Raw genomic sequence first — 12,193 nt, forward strand, 5'->3', positions numbered from 1 at the left:
CAGGGCACTAAGGCAAGAGAAGTAAGCGCCCCAGGAGGGAATCTGCCTGCGAGGGAACCTGTGCAGCACATCCCTTGTTCCGCTCGCCACTTCCCTGACTCTTAGGCAAAGCCCATCTCAGCTGGCTTGTAGGCGTGCCTCCGTGCTCAGAAGCAGCCCCGTGGCAGGCAGGACAGTGCGGGATGTCTTCTGGGCACGCAGCATGCTGCTTCCCATGCCCGGGACAAACCGCGAGCAGGTGCCTGGCTTGCGCTTCTATGTGTCGAGACTTGGAGCTGGCCAGCGCGCACCTTCCCGCTGTGTGTGCTGCTGTCCGCAAACAGCCTCCAAACAAAGCAGGGCACTAAGGCAGGAGAAGTAAGCGCCCCAGGAGGGAATCTGCCTGCGAGGGAACCTGTGCAGCACATCCCTTGTTCCGCTCGCCACTTCCCTGACTCTTAGGCAAAGCCCATCTCAGCTGGCTTGTAGGTGTGCCTCAGTGCTCAGAAGCAGTCCCGTGGCAGGCAGGACAGTGTGGGATGTCTTCTGGGCACGCAGAATGCTGCTTCCCACGCCCGGGACAAACTGCGAGCAGGTGCCTGGCTTGCGCTTCTATGTGCCGAGACTTGGAGCTGGCCAGCGCGCACCTTCCCGCTGTGTGTGCTGCTGTCCGCAAACAGCCTCCAAACAAAGCAGGGCACTAAGGCAAGAGAAGTAAGCGCCCCAGGAGGGAATCTGCCTGCGAGGGAACCTGTGCAGCACATCCCTTGTTCCGCTCGCCACTTCCCTGACTCTTAGGCAAAGCCCATCTCAGCTGGCTTGTAGGCGTGCCTCCGTGCTCAGAAGCAGCCCCGTGGCAGGCAGGACAGTGCGGGATGTCTTCTGGGCACGCAGCATGCTGCTTCCCATGCCCGGGACAAACTGCGAGCAGGTGCCTCGCTTGCGCTTCTATGTGCCAAGACTTGGAGCTGGCCAGCGCGCACCTTCCCGCTGTGTGTGCTGCTGTCCGCAAACAGCCTCCAAACAAAGCAGGGCACTAAGGCAGGAGAAGTAAGCGCCCCAGGAGGGAATCTGCCTGCGAGGGAACCTGTGCAGCACATCCCTTGTTCCGCTCGCCACTTCCCTGACTCTTAGGCAAAGCCCATCTCAGCTGGCTTGTAGGCGTGCCTCCGTGCTCAGAAGCAGCCCCGTGGCAGGCAGGACAGTGCGGGATGTCTTCTGGGCACGCAGCATGCTGCTTCCCACGCCCGGGACAAACTGCGAGCAGGTGCCTGGCTTGCGCTTCTATGTGCCGAGACTTGGAGCTGGCCAGCGCGCACCTTCCCGCTGTGTGTGCTGCTGTCCGCAAACAGCCTCCAAACAAAGCAGGGCACTAAGGCAAGAGAAGTAAGCGCCCCAGGAGGGAATCTGCCCGCGAGGGAACCTGTGCAGCACATCCCTTGTTCCGCTCGCCACTTCCCTGACTCTTAGGCAAAGCCCATCTCAGCTGACTTGTAGGCGTGCCTCCGTGCTCAGAAGCAGTCCCGTGGCAGGCAGGACAGTGCGGGATGTCTTCTGGGCACGCAGCATACTGCTTCCCACGCCCGGGACAAACTGCGAGCAGGTGCCTGGCTTGCGCTTCAATCTGCCGAGACTTGGAGCTGGCCAGCGCGCACCTTCCCGCTGTGTGTGCTGCTGTCCGCAAACAGCCTCCAAACAAAGCAGGGCAGTAAGGCAAGAGAAGTAAGCGCCCCAGGAGGGAATCTGCCCGCGAGGGAACCTGTGCAGCACATCCCTTGTTCCGCTCGCCACTTCCCTGACTCTTAGGCAAAGCCCATCTCAGCTGACTTGTAGGCGTGCCTCCGTGCTCAGAAGCAGTCCCGTGGCAGGCAGGACAGTGCGGGATGTCTTCTGGGCACGCAGCATACTGCTTCCCACGCCCGGGACAAACTGCGAGCAGGTGCCTGGCTTGCGCTTCAATCTGCCGAGACTTGGAGCTGGCCAGCGCGCACCTTCCCGCTGTGTGTGCTGCTGTCCGCAAACAGCCTCCAAACAAAGCAGGGCAGTAAGGCAAGAGAAGTAAGCGCCCCAGGAGGGAATCTGCCTGCGAGGGAACCTGTGCAGCACATCCCTTGTTCCGCTCGCCACTTCCCTGACTCTTAGGCAAAGCCCATCTCAGCTGGCTTGTAGGCGTGCCTCCGTGCTCAGAAGCAGCCCCGTGGCAGGCAGGACAGTGCGGGATGTCTTCTGGGCACGCAGCATGCTGCTTCCCACGCCCGGGACAAACTGCGAGCAGGTGCCTCGCTTGCGCTTCTATGTGCCGAGACTTGGAGCTGGCCAGCGCGCACCTTCCCGCTGTGTGTGCTGCTGTCCGCAAACAGCCTCCAAACAAAGCAGGGCACTAAGGCAAGAGAAGTAAGCGCCCCAGGAGGGAATCTGCCTGCGAGGGAAGCTGTGCAGCACATCCCTTGTTCCGCTCGCCACTTCCCTGACTCTTAGGCAAAGCCCATCTCAGCTGGCTTGTAGGCGTGCCTCCGTGCTCAGAAGCAGCCCCGTGGCAGGCAGGACAGTGTGGGATGTCTTCTGGGCACGCAGCATGCTGCTTCCCACTCCCGGGACAAACTGCGAGCAGGTGCCTGGCTTGCGCTTCTATGTGTCGAGACTTGGAGCTGGCCAGCGCGCACCTTCCCGCTGTGTGTGCTGCTGTCCGCAAACAGCCTCCAAACAAAGCAGGGCACTAAGGCAAGAGAAGTAAGCGCCCCAGGAGGGAATCTGCCTGCGAGGGAAGCTGTGCAGCACATCCCTTGTTCCGCTCGCCACTTCCCTGACTCTTAGGCAAAGCCCATCTCAGCTGGCTTGTAGGCGTGCCTCCGTGCTCAGAAGCAGCCCCGTGGCAGGCAGGACAGTGCGGGATGTCTTCTGGGCACGCAGCATGCTGCTTCCCATGCCCGGGACAAACCGCGAGCAGGTGCCTGGCTTGCGCTTCTATGTGCCGAGACTTGGAGCTGGCCAGCGCGCACCTTCCCGCTGTGTGTGCTGCTGTCCGCAAACAGCCTCCAAACAAAGCAGGGCACTAAGGCAGGAGAAGTAAGCGCCCCAGGAGGGAATCTGCCTGCGAGGGAAGCTGTGCAGCACATCCCTTGTTCCGCTCAACACTTCCCTGACTCTTAGGCAAAGCCCATCTCAGCTGGCTTGTAGGCGTGCCTCCGTGCTCAGAAGCAGCCCCGTGGCAGGCAGGACAGTGCGGGATGTCTTCTGGGCACGCAGCATGCTGCTTCTCATGCCCGGGACAAACCGCGAGCAGGTGCCTGGCTTGCGCTTCTATGTGCCGAGACTTGGAGCTGGCCAGCGCGCACCTTCCCGCTGTGTGTGCTGCTGTCCGCAAACAGCCTCCAAACAAAGCAGGGCACTAAGGCAGGAGAATTAAGCGCCCCAGGAGGGAATCTGCCTGCGAGGGAAGCTGTGCAGCACATCCCTTGTTCCGCTCGCCACTTCCCTGACTCTTAGGCAAAGCCCATCTCAGCTGGCTTGTAGGCATGCCTCCGTGCTCAGAAGCAGCCCCGTGGCAGGCAGGACAGTGCGGGATGTCTTCTGGGCACGCAGCATGCTGCTTCCCATGCCCGGGACAAACCGCGAGCAGGTGCCTGGCTTGCGCTTCTATGTGCCGAGACTTGGAGCTGGCCAGCGCGCACCTTCCCGCTGTGTGTGCTGCTGTCCGCAAACAGCCTCCAAACAAAGCAGGGCGCTAAGGCAAGAGAAGTAAGCGCCCCAGGAGGGAATCTGCCTGCGAGGGAACCTGTGCAGCACATCCCTTGTTCCGCTCGCCACTTCCCTGACTCTTAGGCAAAGCCCATCTCAGCTGGCTTGTAGGCGTGCCTCCGTGCTCAGAAGCAGCCCCGTGGCAGGCAGGACAGTGCGGGATGTCTTCTGGGCACGCAGCATGCTGCTTCCCATGCCCGGGACAAACCGCGAGCAGGTGCCTGGCTTGCGCTTCTATGTGCCGAGACTTGGAGCTGGCCAGCGCGCACCTTCCCGCTGTGTGTGCTGCTGTCCGCAAACAGCCTCCAAACAAAGCAGGGCACTAAGGCAAGAGAAGTAAGCGCCCCAGGAGGGAATCTGCCTGTGAGGGAACCTGTGCAGCACATCCCTTGTTCTGCTCGCCACTTCCCTGACTCTTAGGCAAAGCCCATCTCAGCTGGCTTGTAGGCATGCCTCCGTGCTCAGAAGCAGCCCCGTGGCAGGCAGGACAGTGCGGGATGTCTTCTGGGCACGCAGCATGCTGCTTCCCATGCCCGGGACAAACCGCGAGCAGGTGCCTGGCTTGCGCTTCTATGTGCCGAGACTTGGAGCTGGCCAGCGCGCACCTTCCCGCTGTGTGTGCTGCTGTCCGCAAACAGCCTCCAAACAAAGCAGGGCACTAAGGCAAGAGAAGTAAGCGCCCCAGGAGGGAATCTGCCTGCGAGGGAACCTGTGCAGCACATCCCTTGTTCCGCTCGCCACTTCCCTGACTCTTAGGCAAAGCCCATCTCAGCTGGCTTGTAGGTGTGCCTCGGTGCTCAGAAGCAGTCCCGTGGCAGGCAGGACAGTGCGGGATGTCTTCTGGGCACGCAGCATGCTGCTTCCCACGCCCGGGACAAACCGCGAGCAGGTGCCTGGCTTGCGCTTCTATGTGCCGAGACTTGGAGCTGGCCAGCGCGCACCTTCCCGCTGTGTGTGCTGCTGTCCGCAAACAGCCTCCAAACAAAGCAGGGCACTAAGGCAAGAGAAGTAAGCGCCCCAGGAGGGAATCTGCCTGCGAGGGAACCTGTGCAGCACATCCCTTGTTCCGCTCGCCACTTCCCTGACTCTTAGGCAAAGCCCATCTCAGCTGGCTTGTAGGCGTGCCTCCGTGCTCAGAAGCAGCCCCGTGGCAGGCAGGACAGTGCGGGATGTCTTCTGGGCACGCAGCATGCTGCTTCCCATGCCCGGGACAAACCGCGAGCAGGTGCCTGGCTTGCGCTTCTATGTGCCGAGACTTGGAGCTGGCCAGCGCTCACCTTCCCGCTGTGTGTGCTGCTGTCCGCAAACAGCCTCCAAACAAAGCAGGGCGCTAAGGCAAGAGAAGTAAGCGCCCCAGGAGGGAATCTGCCTGCGAGGGAACCTGTGCAGCACATCCCTTGTTCCGCTCGCCACTTCCCTGACTCTTAGGCAAAGCCCATCTCAGCTGGCTTGTAGGCGTGCCTCCGTGCTCAGAAGCAGCCCCGTGGCAGGCAGGACAGTGCGGGATGTCTTCTGGGCACGCAGCATGCTGCTTCCCATGCCCGGGACAAACTGCGAGCAGGTGCCTGGCTTGCGCTTCTATGTGCCAAGACTTGGAGCTGGCCAGCGCGCACCTTCCCGCTGTGTGTGCTGCTGTCCGCAAACAGCCTCCAAACAAAGCAGGGCACTAAGGCAGGAGAAGTAAGCGCCCCAGGAGGGAATCTGCCTGCGAGGGAACCTGTGCAGCACATCCCTTGTTCCGCTCGCCACTTCCCTGACTCTTAGGCAAAGCCCATCTCAGCTGGCTTGTAGGCGTGCCTCCGTGCTCAGAAGCAGCCCCGTGGCAGGCAGGACAGTGCGGGATGTCTTCTGGGCACGCAGCATGCAGCTTCTCATGCCCGGGACAAACCGCGAGCAGGTGCCTGGCTTGCGCTTCTATGTGCCGAGACTTGGAGCTGGCCAGCGCGCACCTTCCCGCTGTGTGTGCTGCTGTCCGCAAACAGCCTCCAAACAAAGCAGGGCACTAAGGCAGGAGAATTAAGCGCCCCAGGAGGGAATCTGCCTGCGAGGGAACCTGTGCAGCACATCCCTTGTTCCGCTCGCCACTTCCCTGACTCTTAGGCAAAGCCCATCTCAGCTGGCTTGTAGGCATGCCTCCGTGCTCAGAAGCAGCCCCGTGGCAGGCAGGACAGTGCGGGATGTCTTCTGGGCACGCAGCATGCTGCTTCCCATGCCCGGGACAAACCGCGAGCAGGTGCCTGGCTTGCGCTTCTATGTGCCGAGACTTGGAGCTGGCCAGCGCGCACCTTCCCGCTGTGTGTGCTGCTGTCCGCAAACAGCCTCCAAACAAAGCAGGGCGCTAAGGCAAGAGAAGTAAGCGCCCCAGGAGGGAATCTGCCTGCGAGGGAACCTGTGCAGCACATCCCTTGTTCCGCTCGCCACTTCCCTGACTCTTAGGCAAAGCCCATCTCAGCTGGCTTGTAGGCGTGCCTCCGTGCTCAGAAGCAGCCCCGTGGCAGGCAGGACAGTGCGGGATGTCTTCTGGGCACGCAGCATGCTGCTTCCCATGCCCGGGACAAACCGCGAGCAGGTGCCTGGCTTGCGCTTCTATGTGCCGAGACTTGGAGCTGGCCAGCGCGCACCTTCCCGCTGTGTGTGCTGCTGTCCGCAAACAGCCTCCAAACAAAGCAGGGCACTAAGGCAAGAGAAGTAAGCGCCCCAGGAGGGAATCTGCCTGCGAGGGAACCTGTGCAGCACATCCCTTGTTCTGCTCGCCACTTCCCTGACTCTTAGGCAAAGCCCATCTCAGCTGGCTTGTAGGCATGCCTCCGTGCTCAGAAGCAGCCCCGTGGCAGGCAGGACAGTGCGGGATGTCTTCTGGGCACGCAGCATGCTGCTTCCCATGCCCGGGACAAACCGCGAGCAGGTGCCTGGCTTGCGCTTCTATGTGCCGAGACTTGGAGCTGGCCAGCGCGCACCTTCCCGCTGTGTGTGCTGCTGTCCGCAAACAGCCTCCAAACAAAGCAGGGCACTAAGGCAAGAGAAGTAAGCGCCCCAGGAGGGAATCTGCCTGCGAGGGAACCTGTGCAGCACATCCCTTGTTCCGCTCGCCACTTCCCTGACTCTTAGGCAAAGCCCATCTCAGCTGGCTTGTAGGTGTGCCTCGGTGCTCAGAAGCAGTCCCGTGGCAGGCAGGACAGTGCGGGATGTCTTCTGGGCACGCAGCATGCTGCTTCCCATGCCCGGGACAAACTGCGAGCAGGTGCCTGGCTTGCGCTTCTATGTGCCAAGACTTGGAGCTGGCCAGCGCGCACCTTCCCGCTGTGTGTGCTGCTGTCCGCAAACAGCCTCCAAACAAAGCAGGGCACTAAGGCAGGAGAAGTAAGCGCCCCAGGAGGGAATCTGCCTGCGAGGGAACCTGTGCAGCACATCCCTTGTTCCGCTCGCCACTTCCCTGACTCTTAGGCAAAGCCCATCTCAGCTGGCTTGTAGGCGTGCCTCCGTGCTCAGAAGCAGCCCTGTGGCAGGCAGGACAGTGCGGGATGTCTTCTGGGCACGCAGCATGCTGCTTCCCACTCCCGGGACAAACTGCGAGCAGGTGCCTGGCTTGCGCTTCTATGTGCCGAGACTTGGAGCTGGCCAGCGCGCACCTTCCCGCTGTGTGTGCTGCTGTCCGCAAACAGCCTCCAAACAAAGCAGGGCACTAAGGCAGGAGAAGTAAGCGCCCCAGGAGGGAATCTGCCTGCGAGGGAAGCTGTGCAGCACATCCCTTGTTCCGCTCGCCACTTCCCTGACTCTTAGGCAAAGCCCATCTCAGCTGGCTTGTAGGCGTGCCTCCGTGCTCAGAAGCAGCCCCGTGGCAGGCAGGACAGTGCGGGATGTCTTCTGGGCACGCAGCATGCTGCTTCCCATGCCCGGGACAAACCGCGAGCAGGTGCCTGGCTTGCGCTTCTATGTGCCGAGACTTGGAGCTGGCCAGCGCGCACCTTCCCGCTGTGTGTGCTGCTGTCCGCAAACAGCCTCCAAACAAAGCAGGGCACTAAGGCAAGAGAAGTAAGCGCCCCAGGAGGGAATCTGCCTGCGAGGGAACCTGTGCAGCACATCCCTTGTTCCGCTCGCCACTTCCCTGACTCTTAGGCAAAGCCCATCTCAGCTGGCTTGTAGGCGTGCCTCCGTGCTCAGAAGCAGCCCCGTGGCAGGCAGGACAGTGCGGGATGTCTTCTGGGCACGCAGCATGCTGCTTCCCACGCCCGGGACAAACTGCGAGCAGGTGCCTGGCTTGCGCTTCTATGTGCCGAGACTTGGAGCTGGCCAGCGCGCACCTTCCCGCTGTGTGTGCTGCTGTCTGCAAACAGCCTCCAAACAAAGCAGGGCAGTAAGGCAAGAGAAGTAAGCGCCCCAGGAGGGAATCTGCCTGCGAGGGAACCTGTGCAGCACATCCCTTGTTCCGCTCGCCACTTCCCTGACTCTTAGGCAAAGCCCATCTCAGCTGGCTTGTAGGCGTGCCTCCGTGCTCAGAAGCAGCCCCGTGGCAGGCAGGACAGTGCGGGATGTCTTCTGGGCACGCAGCATGCTGCTTCCCATGCCCGGGACAAACTGCGAGCAGGTGCCTGGCTTGCGCTTCTATGTGCCGAGACTTGGAGCTGGCCAGCGCGCACCTTCCCGCTGTGTGTGCTGCTGTCCGCAAACAGCCTCCAAACAAAGCAGGGCGCTAAGGCAAGAGAAGTAAGCGCCCCAGGAGGGAATCTGCCTGCGAGAGAACCTGTGCAGCACATCCCTTGTTCCGCTCGCCACTTCCCTGACTCTTAGGCAAAGCCCATCTCAGCTGGCTTGTAGGCGTGCCTCCGTGCTCAGAAGCAGCCCCGTGGCAGGCAGGACAGTGCGGGATGTCTTCTGGGCACGCAGCATGCTGCTTCCCATGCCCGGGACAAACTGCGAGCAGGTGCCTGGCTTGCGCTTCTATGTGTCGAGACTTGGAGCTGGCCAGCGCGCACCTTCCCGCTGTGTGTGCTGCTGTCCGCAAACAGCCTCCAAACAAAGCAGGGCACTAAGGCAGGAGAAGTAAGCGCCCCAGGAGGGAATCTGCCTGCGAGGGAAGCTGTGCAGCACATCCCTTGTTCCGCTCGCCACTTCCCTGACTCTTAGGCAAAGCCCATCTCAGCTGGCTTGTAGGCGTGCCTCCGTGCTCAGAAGCAGCCCCATGGCAGGCAGGACAGTGCGGGATGTCTTCAGGGCACGCAGCATGCTGCTTCCCATGCCTGGGACAAACCGCGAGCAGGTGCCTGGCTTGCGCTTCTATGTGCCGAGACTTGGAGCTGGCCAGCGCGCACCTTCCCGCTGTGTGTGCTGCTGTCCGCAAACAGCCTCCAAACAAAGCAGGGCACTAAGGCAGGAGAATTAAGCGCCCCAGGAGGGAATCTGCCTGCGAGGGAACCTGTGCAGCACATCCCTTGTTCCGCTCGCCACTTCCCTGACTCTTAGGCAAAGCCCATCTCAGCTGGCTTGTAGGCGTGCCTCCGTGCTCAGAAGCAGTCCCGTGGCAGGCAGGACAGTGCGGGATGTCTTCTGGGCACGCAGCATGCTGCTTCCCACGCCCGGGACAAACTGCGAGCAGGTGCCTCGCTTGCGCTTCTATGTGCCGAGACTTGGAGCTGGCCAGCGCGCACCTTCCCGCTGTGTGTGCTGCTGTCCGCAAACAGCCTCCAAACAAAGCAGGGCACTAAGGCAGGAGAAGTAAGCGCCCCAGGAGGGAATCTGCCTGCGAGGGAACCTGTGCAGCACATCCCTTGTTCCGCTCGCCACTTCCCTGACTCTTAGGCAAAGCCCATCTCAGCTGGCTTGTAGGCGTGCCTCCGTGCTCAGAAGCAGCCCTGTGGCAGGCAGGACAGTGCGGGATGTCTTCTGGGCACGCAGCATGCTGCTTCCCACTCCCGGGACAAACTGCGAGCAGGTGCCTGGCTTGCGCTTCTATGTGCCGAGACTTGGAGCTGGCCAGCGCGCACCTTCCCGCTGTGTGTGCTGCTGTCCGCAAACAGCCTCCAAACAAAGCAGAGCACTAAGGCAGGAGAAGTAAGCGCCCCAGGAGGGAATCTGCCTGTGAGGGAAGCTGTGCAGCATATCCCTTGTTCCGCTCGCCACTTCCCTGACTCTTAGGCAAAGCCCATCTCAGCTGGCTTGTAGGCGTGCCTCCGTGCTCAGAAGCAGCCCCGTGGCAGGCAACACAGTGCGGGATGTCTTCTGGGCACGCAGCATGCTGCTTCCCATGCCCGGAACAAACCGCGAGCAGGTGCCTGGCTTGCGCTTCTATGTGCCGAGACTTGGAGCTGGCCAGCGCGCACCTTCCCGCTGTGTGTGCTGCTGTCCGCAAACAGCCTCCAAACAAAGCAGGGCACTAAGGCAAGAGAAGTAAGCGCCCCAGGAGGGAATCTGCCTGCGAGGGAACCTGTGCAGCACATCCCTTGTTCCGCTCGCCACTTCCCTGACTCTTAGGCAAAGCCCATCTCAGCTGGCTTGTAGGCATGCCTCCGTGCTCAGAAGCAGCCCCGTGGCAGGCAGGACAGTGCGGGATGTCTTCTGGGCACGCAGCATGCTGCTTCCCATGCCCGGGACAAACCGCGAGCAGGTGCCTGGCTTGCGCTTCTATGTGCCGAGACTTGGAGCTGGCCAGCGCGCACCTTCCCGCTGTGTGTGCTGCTGTCCGCAAACAGCCTCCAAACAAAGCAGGGCACTAAGGCAGGAGAAGTAAGCGCCCCAGGAGGGAATCTGCCTGCGAGGGAAGCTGTGCAGCACATCCCTTGTTCCGCTCGCCACTTCCCTGACTCTTAGGCAAAGCCCATCTCAGCTGGCTTGTAGGCGTGCCTCCGTGCTCAGAAGCAGCCCCGTGGCAGGCAGGACAGTGCGGGATGTCTTCTGGGCACGCAGCATGCTGCTTCCCATGCCCGGGACAAACCGCGAGCAGGTGCCTGGCTTGCGATTCTATGTGCCGAGACTTGGAGCTGGCCAGCGCGCACCTTCCCGCTGTGTGTGCTGCTGTCCGCAAACAGCCTCCAAACAAAGCAGGGCACTAAGGCAGGAGAATTAAGCGCCCCAGGAGGGAATCTGCCTGCGAGGGAACCTGTGCAGCACATCCCTTGTTCCGCTCGCCACTTCCCTGACTCTTAGGCAAAGCCCATCTCAGCTGGCTTGTAGGCGTGCCTCCGTGCTCAGAAGCAGTCCCGTGGCAGGCAGGACAGTGCGGGATGTCTTCTGGGCACGCAGCATGCTGCTTCCCACGCCCGGGACAAACTGCGAGCAGGTGCCTCGCTTGCGCTTCTATGTGCCGAGACTTGGAGCTGGCCAGCGCGCACCTTCCCGCTGTGTGTGCTGCTGTCTGCAAACAGCCTCCAAACAAAGCAGGGCACTAAGGCAAGAGAAGTAAGCGCCCCAGGAGGGAATCTGCCTGCGAGGGAACCTGTGCAGCACATCCCTTGTTCCGCTCGCCACTTCCCTGACTCTTAGGCAAAGCCCATCTCAGCTGGCTTGTAGGCGTGCCTCCGTGCTCAGAAGCAGTCCCGTGGCAGGCAGGACAGTGCGGGATGTCTTCTGGGCACGCAGCATGCTGCTTCCCATGCCCGGGACAAACTGCGAGCAGGTGCCTGGCTTGCGCTTCTATGTGCCGAGACTTGGAGCTGGCCAGCGCACACCTTCCCGCTGTGTGTGCTGCTGTCCGCAAACAGCCTCCAAACAAAGCAGGGCACTAAGGCAGGAGAAGTAAGCACCCCAGGAGGGAATCTGCCTGCGAGGGAACCTGTGCAGCACATCCCTTGTTCCGCTCGCCACTTCCCTGACTCTTAGGCAAAGCCCATCTCAGCTGGCTTGTAGGCGTGCCTCCGTGCTCAGAAGCAGCCCTGTGGCAGGCAGGACAGTGCGGGATGTCTTCTGGGCACGCAGCATGCTGCTTCCCACTCCCGGGACAAACTGCGAGCAGGTGCCTGGCTTGCGCTTCTATGTGCCGAGACTTGGAGCTGGCCAGCGCGCACCTTCCCGCTGTGTGTGCTGCTGTCCGCAAACAGCCTCCAAACAAAGCAGAGCACTAAGGCAGGAGAAGTAAGCGCCCCAGGAGGGAATCTGCCTGTGAGGGAAGCTGTGCAGCATATCCCTTGTTCCGCTCGCCACTTCCCTGACTCTTAGGCAAAGCCCATCTCAGCTGGCTTGTAGGCGTGCCTCCGTGCTCAGAAGCAGCCCCGTGGCAGGCAACACAGTGCGGGATGTCTTCTGGGCACGCAGCATGCTGCTTCCCATGCCCGGGACAAACCGCGAGCAGGTGCCTGGCTTGCGCTTCTATGTGCCGAGACTTGGAGCTGGCCAGCGCGCACCTTCCCGCTGTGTGTGCTGCTGTCCGCAAACAGCCTCCAAACAAAGCAGGGCACTAAGGCAAGAGAAGTAAGCGCCCCAGGAGGGAATCTGCCTGCGAGGGAACCTGTGCAGCACATCCCTTGTTCTGCTCGCCACTTCCCTG

The sequence above is a fragment of the Rhea pennata genome, chromosome 12, assembly GCF_028389875.1.
Source record: "Rhea pennata isolate bPtePen1 chromosome 12, bPtePen1.pri, whole genome shotgun sequence".
Taxonomy (NCBI): domain Eukaryota; kingdom Metazoa; phylum Chordata; class Aves; order Rheiformes; family Rheidae; genus Rhea; species Rhea pennata.